The sequence below is a fragment of the Camelus bactrianus genome, chromosome 15, assembly GCF_048773025.1.
Source record: "Camelus bactrianus isolate YW-2024 breed Bactrian camel chromosome 15, ASM4877302v1, whole genome shotgun sequence".
Taxonomy (NCBI): Eukaryota; Metazoa; Chordata; class Mammalia; order Artiodactyla; family Camelidae; genus Camelus; species Camelus bactrianus.
This window is the reverse complement of record NC_133553.1, coordinates 29,827,514-29,840,786: the sequence shown is the minus strand read 5'-3', so window position 1 is coordinate 29,840,786 and position 13,273 is coordinate 29,827,514.

Genomic DNA, 13,273 nt, shown 5'->3' with positions numbered 1-13,273 from the left:
GGACATGACTATTTGACTCTAAAGTCTGTGAGGACAAGGACCATATCAGATTTTGCTCACCATTGTGTCCAGTACTTGACACAGAGTAGGAATTCTATGATATTTGTTGGAGGAATAAACAAATGAATGAATAATAAGGGAACCATCCCCCCCCCCCAATGCTGCACTTATGTACTGAGTAGCAAAAGTTCAGGTCCAAATAAAAGAAGAAAAAAAAAAGGCAAGAAGGAGGCTGAAATATAACACAGATGCCTGCTTTGGCCTCTTTGGCCAATGTACTGGATGACATCTGGGAAACCAAGACAAATTGTCAGTAGGCACTGCCATATAGAGAAACTGACAGTTCTGGTGACTTCAGTGCTGATGTTAATTGGAACTGTATTCTACAGCATACAGTTATTTATCATTCTGAGTTCTGAATGCCAAGTGAAATTTATCATGTAAATCTTTATATGAGGACACTGAATAGCAGAGTAGCTGGTGCCCTTGATAGAAATTCTACTGAAAAAGATAAATTAAAAAAACATAGATATGCACAAGGGTGATACTGAAAATATTTAACAACTGGTATGACACGGAAGCCAACAGACCAGCCCTCAGCAACCTATAGGGCTGCCTGTGCACACTGACAATCAGGGCTGCATGGCCGTGCTTTTATTGATGGTGCTGGGAGAACAATAGTGCTGTTTTTAAAAGGCAGTTCTACTGAGTGGAAGGGAAAGTGTTGCATGCTCTCAAAACAATGTCTTCCCCACAAATTCTTAGCCTGAGGCTTCTCTGTCCAGGAGAGAAGAACTTTACTCACTGTTTCTTCAACTTTGTCCTTCAGACTTCAGCAAACCGTGATCCTGGCCACTTGCTTTAATCTCTGCTTTATTGACTCTTAAGTCCTGAGCCAGCCGCTCCTGGACGAGGCCTGCCTTTAGCTAATCCGTGTGCTGTTTACCTTCACTAGCCTCCAGTTATCCCCAATATCTCCCATCCACCCTGGTCATGCACGTAACAGACTCAGTTCTTGACAAGACTTACCACAGAAAAGACTCAAAGAAAATTTTACCAACAGAGGACCAATGGTTGAACACTAAGTTTCAAGAAGTTGCACACTGATGATTCTACTCAGAGATAAGATTATAATCACCTGAGTTTCCTGTGGGTCATTAGAGACTCCACCTAATCTTAAAAGATGGAAAACCAAATACAGAGATGATACGCTTCTATTCATTGCTTAGGAAATAAGGTCTTCTTTGTGTCTTATATTGTATTTTGTGCTGTAACACCAAAGGCACCTGGTGGACTGCCTTTGAAAATCCAGGAATGCATTAGTCAACAACTACAGGCAATTGCCACATTGTTTAGCCTCCTATGGAAGGTGTAACTTATTCCACAGGATTTTTTTTTAAGTGTACAATGAAAGGTTTTTAGTATATTTACAGATATATGCAACCATCACCACAATGTTACAACATTTTCATCACCTCAAAAAAGGAACCCTATCCCCTTTCACTATCTCCCAGCTGTCCCCACTCCTAATCTCACTGCCAGGCTTAAGTAGCCACTAATCTGCTTTCTGTCCGTGAATTTCCCTGGGCTTTCATATAAATGGAATCGTATAATTTGTGGACTTTTGTGTCAGGCTTCTTTCACTTAGCACAATGTTTTCAAGGTACATCCAACTTGTAGTATGTATCAATATTTTATTCCTTTTTATGGCTGAATTAATAGTCCACTGTCTGGATATACCACATTTTGCTTACTTGTCCTTCCATTGGTGGACATCTGGATTGTTTCCACCTTTTGGCTACTATGAATATTCCACAGGATTGCGATTACCCAATCATTCAACAGGGTTATGGGCTATTCAACAGGGTTATGGCCACCTCCAAATTCGTATGCTAAAATCCTAACCCCCTAGTACCTCAGAATGTAACTGTATTTGGAGGAAGAGCCTTTACAGAAATGCTTAAGTTAAAATGAGGCTGTAAGCATGGGCCCTAATCCAACCTGACTGGGGTCCTTATAAGAAGAGGAAATTTAGACACGCTAAGAGACACCAGGGATGCGCACATGCAGAGAGGAAACACCACGTGAGGACACAGTGAAAAGGAGGCCATCTCCCAGCCAAGGGAAGAGGCCTCAGAAGAAAACAATCTGTCAACACCTTGATCTTGGACATGCAGCCTCCAGAACTGTGAGAAAATTAATTTCTGTTGTCTAAGCCCCCCAGGCTGTGGCATTTTGTTATGGCAGCCCTAGAAGACTAATGTGAACGGGTACTTATTGCAGGCCTAATGTGCGTGGGCTACAGTGACAGTCTCCCCAGCGAGGCTACAACCAAAGACAGGACCTAAGTCTTCTATTTCTTTGTGTCCCCCAAGTGTCCCCTTCACAGAGTAGGACCTCAGCACCAATATTTTAAAGGATAGTATAGAAAACTGTCTAAGACACTCACGACCTTCACTACTGCTTGAAAACCAGTAGTAGAGATTAGGCGGGCACGGCAGAGTAACTAGACAATCAGGAGGGGCCTGGGGGCAGCGGCTGTCCAGCACATCTGTAGGGTGCTTGATGGCTGGGATTCTGACAGGGAGAGAAGTAGGGGCCTTCCTGGGACAGAGAACAATGTAAGCAAAGGCAGAGAGTTGGGAATGCTTTATTTTCTATTAGCAAGAGAGTAAATAATTGTTCCAGCTAGAGTGGCATGCTCGTAGAAAGAAAATATGCAGTATTTTGGAGGATTTTGAATGCCAGTCTTAGGCCTCAGGACTTGATCCTTGTCCTAACTCCCTTTGGGAACTAAGAGACCTCAGATATTAATCCCGCTGGGTTATGGGAATTGAGGCAGGGTAAGAGGGAAGGCAGGATTGGCATGTGCGACGGCAAAGTGCGTGGTGGAGGAAGATCAAGACAGAGCAAACTGAGGCATGGCTAGGATCTAGACAAATGAATCAGAGAGGCAGAACTAGTTACGAGGAAACCAGAGTGACCTGGAGGTGCTGAGGGAGGGCAGGGTCTGAAAGGGAGCGGCGAAGAAGTGCCTTGGAACCCAGAATATAGCACAAGAGCTTTATGGACGCCTTGTCCAGAGTAGGGAGGCTGCCATTAAGAGGATGGAAACATTCTGGACAATAGGCAGTTGATGAAGGGGATCACTGAAGCCCAGAGGCCAGAGGCCAATACAATGGTATTTTAGAAAAATCTATTAAGTAGTACTGAAGAACCAGAGTTAGAAAGCATAACGTATCAAGACATGATTTGAAGGTCCTTAATTTCAATGCTTATCAATTTATTGACTTTTATGGCTAGCACTTTAAGCATACTGTTTGAAAATTCTTTGACAGAGAAATTGTAGTAACTGGAAAAAATAGTGGTAGGTTCAAAGAAAACTAAAAAGAATTTAAACAAAAAAACATAGCTTTTAGTTAACTCGGGAAAAAATTGTACTAGAAACAAAACATAATCATAGTATTTCATTGGGTTCAGCTGTGAAGATTTATTTATGCAATGATCATCATAATATAATCACTGACTACTGGTTTCTCCAGAAATCTGTGAGGGGACCCAATAAATAACAAACACCTTCCTAACCTGAGTTCTGAATAAATTGAGAAGTAAAACGAGAGTGGCAGAGGGAAGTTAAGATATTGCCTTTACTATAATTGAGAAAGGCCAGGTTGGAGAGTGTAGTAGCATCAAGTATTTTTGCAAAGGGGGATGGTTAAACAGAGCCAGACTTAGTGAGAATTACCCCCTCAGCTGTGGACAACGCTGTACCGAGGCAGGCTCTCTTGAGTGAGTCCCTGGTGTTGCCCATTCAGCCAAGAGGAGCCTCTTCTGGCCAGCAGATGATTGTTTTCCATCCAACACCGTTAGTTTTTCAAACTAGCCTTTAGGAATTAGTTTAGTTTAAAAAGGAGGAAAATTTATCTTCATTCTTTTGCTAAGAAGAAAACCATTCTAGGCAGTATTCATGTAGAAGTATGTGTTAATGAAGATCTAGGGAGTGCTGTAAAAAATAAACCCCTAAATGTATAATGTCTCAAACACAATATAAATTGATGTCTTGTTCACATAACAGACCGAATCATATGTTCCTCATCAGCAGAGGCAGCTCTGCCATTTTCCACACATGGCTTCCAATGTTGCACTAGTCAACTCAGCATGGAGAAGCCTGGGAGGGGGGTTTTTATAGGCCAGGCCTGGAAGTATCACTCATCATTTCCACTCACTTCCAGCAAGCTGGAGACCTCACTGCTAAGGAAGCTGGGAAATGTAGTCTAGCTTTGAGTCCAGGAAGAGGAGACCATGAATTTTGGTGAGTAGTTATCATTCTCTGCCACTGGGTATGAGGTTCATCTGGGCAGAATGTTTCGCATTGCCTCCCATGCCTGACGCATAGTAGGCCCTCCATAAATGTTTGTCGAATAAATAATAAAGTGGAAAGCGCGTGAACTTTGACATCGAGAAGACCCAAATTCTAACCCAAGCTCTGCCACTTTCTAATCATATTAATTTAGACAAGCTACTTAAATTTCTTGAGCCTCAGTTTCTCATCCATATAACAGAGATGGAAATATGTTTTGTGATTGGCTTTTCAGGCCATACCAGCCAGTCACTGGACAGTGACTAAAAATATGCCAACAAAAAATAGTTTTTGTGAAATAGGCCTCTTTGATTTCCTCTCAAATAGCTCTGGGAGTGGGAAAGGGACATGTTACATGGAGACAGTGTTGTCTCATCAGCAGTTTTTAAAAAATTATAGTCATCCAAGCAGCCCAGGAAATCTCTCACTTCCCTGTTTTCTGGCCTTGGCACCTGGGATGAATCTGCTGCCCAGTGGTCAAGGCCTGGACTGAGGCTGCAGGTGCCCAGTGCCTTCATGCTCCCAGGTCACTGTGCACTTTCTGCTCTCACAGCCCCTTCCAGAGCCCTGCGGGCTGCACTCTGCCATGAGCTATCCAGCAAAGGTATCTCAGGTCATAATCTCTCACCTTAATATCTTTCAAGTGAAATGGCTTTGTTTGTCTCTGCTTCTTGTTCAGTCTCCCTAGGACTAAGGCAGGAGTCCCCAGAGCAGAGTCAGCAGATAGTATTAGTGACAAACAGCTTACAATACTCAAAACATCCCTCCCGCTTTCACCCAAATTTGCCCCGCTCTCCTTAGAATGGGTTGTTTCTTGGGACCTCCTTGATTCTTCAAGCAAAAAGGACACTTCCCATCAGCTTTTCAGCATTCCTAGCCCTGTCAGAACTCTGAGTCCCAGCTTAGCAGTCAAGCCAGAACCTTCTTCACCTCCCCGCCCCCTACTCCTTCCTTACTTGCTTTGCAGGGTTGATGCTGGCATTCAATGAGAGAAAGTGGACAAAATACCAGACTTGGTGGTGGCATCAAGAAGATACACAGTAAGTGTTGATTTCTGTTACATTCCTAGGGATACTTCTGGCATCCCAGAAATTAATAGATCCATCACCTATCCCCTGAAGGGAGGCCCTGGCCACATGCACCCTTGAATCTTGGGACAGATGGTTTAAGTGCTGCATTACTTTGGTATCTAGGACAAGTTCAGAAAACTCACGATTAACAGACAGTCTTGGATATAGGGCCCATTTTGAATTTTCCAAAATAGGAAATAGGAAGCTGAAGTAGGCCACGAGGCAGTGATGTCATGAGAGCAACATATCTGCACATGCACATATTACACATATGATTTTCCCAATTATGCACAGATATGCACTCTTCAAATGGGGTGTGGGTGTCACTAAGGGTGATGCCTCTGTCCTAACATCTCCTGTATCTGAGACCCTCATTTCAGTCCTGAGAGGAAGCTGGAATTAGGCCTCAAAATGCACATGGGACAGAGAGAGGAAAACATGAAAGGGAAAAAATATGCAAAATAAACATTGTAGTCCAAATGAATGTCTTCTGGATGAATTAGAGAAGAAAAGAAGCATGGGAAATGTACTTTCCCATGAGGAATGAGCAGACGAGGGCCTCCAGGAGGTAGTTCTTTAACTGCTTTGATAGTGGCAAGTGTGAGACATTGCAGAAGCACCATCAGGAGAACCTTTGATGGGTTAGATGTGGGACTGTGACTGAGGAAAAGGAACAGAAGCAATCATGAGGTTATAAGCTGCAGGTGCCATGTAGGCCTAGCGCTTAAAGCACTGAACTGAGAGTTGGAAGAGCTGTCTGCCACTTTGAACAAGTTGCTTATCCTCTCTTGGCTCAGTTTCCTCATCTGTAAAATGCCTCTATCAAATTCATCATGTTTGGGGGAGGCATAAATAAGATGATATTTATGTGAGAAAACACAGTGGACGAGGAGAAGGCAGCATAGTTCACCATCATCGTTTTCATCATTGTCAGTAGAAAAGCTGGAAAGGGATATAGTTTGAGGGATAATACAAGAAATTCAGTTTTACATATGCTAAGATGTTGGCATAATATCCAAGTAGAGAGAGCAGATAACAGCCAATGTGGGGGCACACATTAAGGAGTTAATGAGGCAGGGCCTTTGTATACAGTTGGCCCTCCTTCTCCATATCTCGTTGGTTTACATCAGGAAAAATCACAGTATCAAACTAGATTCAAGAAAATATGCAGGTATTTGATGGAGAAAGTACGTGATATACCTGCTCTGGGCCCTTGCCTTCTGGGGAAGGGAAGGATGGGAGGGATACAGGAGCTGTGGGATCAGGAACTAGGAGGAAAGATTAGAAAGTCACTCTTATAAAAGGGCTGACTTATAAAGCAGACTAAGAGGAAGGCCAGCAAGAGAGAGCAGCTGCAGGAGATGTTGATGAGTGTGTGTGGAGGCGGGGGGGTGGTCAGGAGAGTATCACTGCTTAGGACTTCAGGAGGCTGAGTGGAATGTGACCCATCCTGTATGGGAGGGTGAGGCCTCAACTATGTAGGGAAAATGGGACTTTGCTCCCCTATGACCCCGGTGAGCTCAGAACTGGACCTTCATTTAGATTAAGGGGGTAAAAGTTACCCAATAGAACTAAAAATCACGGGATAAAGCTAATTAATTAATTCTGTTTTTATTAATGATCAATTTATTAATTAAGACCTTGATAGGTTGTTAGAGAAGTTTAAGCTTAAACAGTGAAACCATGTACCTACAATAGATCAACTCTGCGTAGTATGTAACCTAGGCTCCATACTCACTGTGTAGAGCAAACTGGTTTTATATTTTCACTCATTGTGCAAGTTGGGATAAAAGAAAATAAGGACCCTGGAGAGAAGAAAAAAGAGATAAGTCTGCAAACTCAAGGACATGGACAACTTCTTTAAAAATGCCTTTTCCAATAAACTTAAAAATGTTACCTTCTCCCAAGATTCTGACATTATCACCTAAAGGAAATGTTTTACAAACTGGGGATCATAAAATGAATTTAGTTGGTCATGACCAGCAGTTGAAAAGACAAGAGTAAGCACTGTTTTAAATGGTTTTGTTTTAATTACACACATGGGCACACACACACAAATGTGTACTGAATTGAGACATAATTGTATTTCTTTTTTTGTTGTGGTTCACAACAACAACAACAACAAAATGTACAAAACATTGCTCCCTTCCTGCCCTCCCTATTGAGATTATTTTATTTCCTGCATTTGCCCATACTTTCTTTAGTTTGAATATGAAAACAAAAGGCCTGTCATTTATTTTTCAAATATGAAAGAATACTTAGTTTGAATGTGTTTTTCAAACAATCCCCTCCCTGTACCTGAAGATTCTTGTGTTTCCCCCAAGGGTCCAGAACGCCCCGGGTGAGAATCACTGGACAAAGGTATAGGGAAATCTTCTCCCTTGAGTAGTAGTAGCAGCAGTATTAATCCCCGACAAGGAAGGCCAATAAACCTTCTGTTTGGAATGTTTGCTGAGTTTATTTCATCACACAGTTTCTGGAAAGAATGTAGAAGTCAGTGGGCCACCAAGAGTCCGATAAACTGACATTTCGGATCAATGAGTCTCAGGCTGATTAAAGTTAACAGGTGTCAGTCTCAGTTTGCCTCTATTCTAAAAGTGGTAGTATTTTAGCCTGGGTGATCTTTAAAATATGAAATAGCTGGTCAGCATGGCTACTGGACAACCTGAATGAATATTGACCATAAACAGCCAGTAGGTATGTTCCATCTGCAGCTCACCTTGCACTTAGCAATGGAGGGAAAGTATGATTAAATACCTGGTCTTCAACCAAACAATATTTGTGAATTGTGAGAAGACATCTCCGAGCAAGAGCAAGAGCTAGAATTGGTCACTGTCAAAAAGTAGCAATGAGCTTTAAACACTTTTTTGTTTAAGTAATGAAGCTAGGAATAATCAGACATGATGTGAGAGAGAGCAATACATAACAGTGAAATGATGAAAGGTCTTCCTGGAAACCAGGACATTTGGAAACAAGAAGGAGGTAAAAGTAGGTTTAAAAAAAGTTTAAAACCTGTAAGGGAGGAATGGAAATGAAAAACAGGAAGATAATGGAATGAAGATACTTTACTCAATTAGCCCAAGTCTGGAAAAACAAGACAGAATAAGAAAAAGTAAGAAGAATAAACCTAGGATGCTTTTCATGGAAAGAATATATTTTAAAGGACAGAGCTCCTCTTCCCAAACAAGCAAATACCTAGGGAACCATACTTGCCTTAGGGATCTGGAATCCAGGACTAGGCTCAGAGATGAGGCAAGGCTGGGCCTCAGACTGTAACTGATGAAGCCAAGGGAAAGACAGCATCCATGGACAAAGCTGGGATACCAAACAGCAAGTCCCACTGAAGTGTGAGGCCAAAGGATCTGGGCAAAGAGGCAGAAACAACCAGGTGCTGGGCAATGGAACAGGATCTGAGATCCCAGAACAAGGCAAGCAGTTTAGAACGACAGGTGGGGAGGCAGAGCCTAGGAGTTTCCCAGGGCACTGGAATATCATCACAGAGTTTTTTTATAGGGCTATTTAGGGTGCTAAGCTGGTTTTACATAAATGTAATGGGGCCAAGCCCTTAACCTCAACAAGAAATAATGCCACAACAACAACAACAAAAATAACTATAACCACTTTCGATATCCATTACGGGCCTTGGTTTGGATCTTGGTTCCATCACTCACTGGTGGCAGAATGGGTATATCTGACAAGTTACTTAACCCCCCACCCCGGCCTTAGTTTTCTCTTCTTTTAAAATGTAGATAATAATAGTATTACACCCTCTCCCTGGATGATTGCTTCCATTCCTGTGGCTTTAGGGATCTATGTGTTGACAACTCTCAAATTCATTTCTTCAACCCAAACCTCTCCTCTGAGTTTCAGACTCCTGCATCTAAATACAATTCAAACTTAACAAAAGAAAAATGAAATTCTTTAGATTCACTTTCAGGACCAAGGACCCTGGTCCTTGTCTAAAATTCCTCACCTCTATAAATGTCACCATCAGTTGATTCCTCAGTTCCTCCCTCTCCCTCAGTCTTAACATCCAACTCAGTGACTCCTGGTACAAAATCCAAAATCGTTTCCAAGGTCACAGCCCATCTCCTTAAGTCCTTCTATCCTTGCCTTAAAATGAGCCTGGCATGGCCATGAAAATGCACAAAACCTCTCTGGCCTCTGTCTCCCGAATTCACTGACCCTTTCCTCCTCTGCTTCCAGCTGCTGCTTCTCAGTGCTGCGTTTTCAGTTTTCCAGGCGCTGTTTGGTTATGGGTTTTCCCAATTTTCTGTAGACCTCCTGGTATTTATAATCTGTTTGGGATATGTTCTCTGGCTCCCTCTGAGCCTTCCTCCTCAGAAAAGTTTCTTTTTTTTTCCTCAGCAGCCCAAAGTCCAAACCTTGGGTAAGAAAGACTTCCAAATTCCTTTCAGCCTCAGTTAAATTTGGTTGTGCACAGAACTATGACAGGTGGATCGGAGCAGGTAAGCAGAGAAAACAAAGTACTTCAAGAGAGAATGTGTGTTAGAAACATCCAACCTGATAGGTATAGCTTTTCATGGAAAAATACTTCCCCTTATGTGCTGTGGCAGGTGGAGGGACTTAAGACCATCCTGAGGACAAGGCTGGAGGTCTGTGAACGGCTCCTTTCCTGTTACACTGCTGCTGCCTCGCCCTCTTCACTTTCCCTTCCCGCTCCCACAGGAAAACCACAATATGCAGCCAGCCAGCTGGGTTATCAGCCAGAAGTGCACTTCCACGAAGTAGTTCAGGCCATAAAAGGCAGAATGATAAAGGATTCAAATGCAAGCGCCTTTGCCCTGATCCATCTAACGTGTGGTTTATACATCAAACCTCAGAAATATTCAGGAAGCTGAGAAGCATTGTACGTGGTGAGGATGAACAGGGAGTGGGGGCAGATGCCTCACTGTTAGGGCAGGTTAAGAGTAACATTAACTCTCCTCACTTCCTCAAAGAAGGTACAAGACACCAATTTAGGAAATAGTCTTTCATAGAAGATAATGGCTGGAACCTCACTTCAAATGCAACTTCCAGGTAGAAATCTTTGCATGACTACTCTTTTTCTAGGCCCTCTGGGATAGCCAAATCCTGTCAGTTTGTTCATTTTAGGTTCTCCACCACCAGTGCCTGGCACATTGTAAACACTCATGAAATACATGTGGTATAAATAGAGCCCAGTGGGCAGCCCAGTGCCCTGCCTTTTCCCTGCCTTTTGCATTTTACATTTTTTAAATTGGAGTATAGTTGATTTACAATGTTATGTTAGTTTCAGGTGTACAATAAAGTGATTCAGTTATAAATATATATGTAAATAAATTATATATTTATATATATTCCTTTTCAGATTCTTTTCCTTTATAGGTTACTATAAGATATTGAATACAGTTCCCTGTGCTATACCGTAAGACCTTGTTGTTTATCTCAATGTTTTTTGTTTTTAAATAACTATTTCAATCCTCAGAACATGATTGGTCCACTCAAAAGAACCCCAGGCAGTCTGGCAGGACAGGGACTCAGAGGTCTCAAATGAATACCAGAAAATGTGCATGGTGTTAACCATTCTTTAGACTCACATTCCACGGCATGCTCGTGCCTCTAAAGCAAGAACACTGGACCCGGCAGTGCTTTTCCTGTTATACAGAGGAAACGGGGGTCCAGAGAGGCTGCAGAACTCTTGGAATTTTGGAAGGGCCTGAGCTAATTAGAGCTCAGATCAGGGCTCTGCCACTTACAAATAACCTGGATAACAGCTGCGGTCTCTGCGGGCCTCATCTTCCTCTGTGACAGAGAATAACAATGCTTCCCTCAAAGGACTATTCTGTCCAAAGACTGAATTAAACAGATAATTAAAATAGGGTGATACAGGAAAGTGTGTACAAATTAGACACACAAAATAATACTTTCCTTTTTCTACCCCCAGACTGAAAACAGCAGGCACACTTTGGTGAGGATAGTAAGATTTTTTTGTTATTTAAAAGAAAATCTTTTTGACTGAAAATAAAGATCACATGAATAATAAATCAGTATTTATAGTAACTTAAAAAGGCATTTCAATGATGTTAATTCTTGTTTCTGGCATATATATTTTCACACACACAAACACACACACACACACACACACACCCCTCTCTTTCCTCATTAGCCAGCTTGAACCATCAGCCTGCAGAGAGGCTTCAGACAGGGGCCCAGGAAGCAAGGGTGAAGAAGCTTCCACTTCAGATCGGTTCTGAGACGATTTTTCCCCTTCCCTCAGGCTGAGATATTCTGCCATCTGTTTTGATTAAACCTTTCAAAATTCAACTTGTGTTTTTCCTTCCATTCCTTTGAAATCTCCTTTAATTTAACAGTCTTTAGGCTTTCTTCTTTCCCTTAACCACCATCTGGTGCTTCTATTTAAAAAAAAAAAAAGAAGAAGAAGAAAGAAAGAAAGAAAAGAAAACACATACAACAAACACTCTGAGTTCCTTGGAAGAAAGGTATAATGATGAGGATAATTTATTCCCATAGTGAGGCCCATTACTATTTCCATGGCAACAGACTGTGATGTTCTGAACATGGGACTTTGTGATCATCACAAGAACAGGATGGCAAAAGGCCCTGTTCAGACTCTTTGTCATTATGGATGCTTTGGGTAGTCACCCTCAGTGGCTCCCAATTGTCTACAGAATTAAGTCCAAAGGCCTTAGCATGGCATTCAAGGCCTTCTCAGTCTGGTCCAGTCATTCCCAGGCTCATCATCTGCCAAACCCAGGCACCTGGTACTCTGGCCATTCTTCACAGCTCACTGTGTCCTGGACACAGCACGCTCTTTCACGCCTCCATGCCTTTTGTGTCATTTCTTCTCCTTAAAATGCCCAGCCTCCACTCCCCTTCCTCCACCTTTTTTTCTATACGTAATGAAATCCTCCTCATTCCAAAGGTTCAGCTCAAAAGTCACCTTCTAGATGGACTCTTCCCTGGCTACCCCACGCAATAGAAATAACTCTCTTTTCTACAGGTATATTAACACCTAACATGTTGTATCACAGCTATGTTTGTCTCCTTTATTTGTATTTGCATCACTTGTTATTGGATACATGCTTGCCTCATTTTTGTAGAACACACCAATTATTTCACATGATTCCTCAAAACATCATAAGGGTTGGGTGGGTAGACATTTTATCCCCATTTTACTGTTGAGAACACAGGTTTAGGGAATGTAAGTGATGTTCATAGGTAATAAGTGGCAGAGCCAGATGCTACTGATAGAGTGGAAAGAATGTGGACTTTGGAGTCAGGCATACTTGGGCTCAACTTATGTAACCTTCCTCTCTAACCTCCCATTTCTTCACCCGTGAAATGAAGATTAAATGAAATCTTGTATGCAAAGGTCCTTGGCACATAATCAATAATTAGTGTTAGTTTTCTTCTTTCCCCTTCAAAGTCTACCTTCTAGTAGCATCTAGAAACAAAATTTTTCTTGCATTTTTGTTCCCCAAATTTTTATATGGGGCTGAAATTCAGAAGAACAAGCCAATGAATATCTCCAGCATCTCCAAGAGGAAATATTTGCCTTAATTCCTTTACTTTTAATCTGGTCTAGTAAGAGAAGCCATCGAACAGTTGTAAAAATTAAACAAAGCAATGTAAGGATGGATGAAGCTCTTAGCATGGTGTTTGGTACACGGTAAGCACTCAGGATGCTTGCAATTACATTATTACTATTTCTTTCTCATCATTGTTATCATTATTATTATCATTATTTTTTGCACGGCAGAACAAGAGGCCATGTGAAAATTGCAGAAGTTAACAAGACGGCCCCACGACTCTGTCTTCATGCTTTTCTTACCAAAGCCTG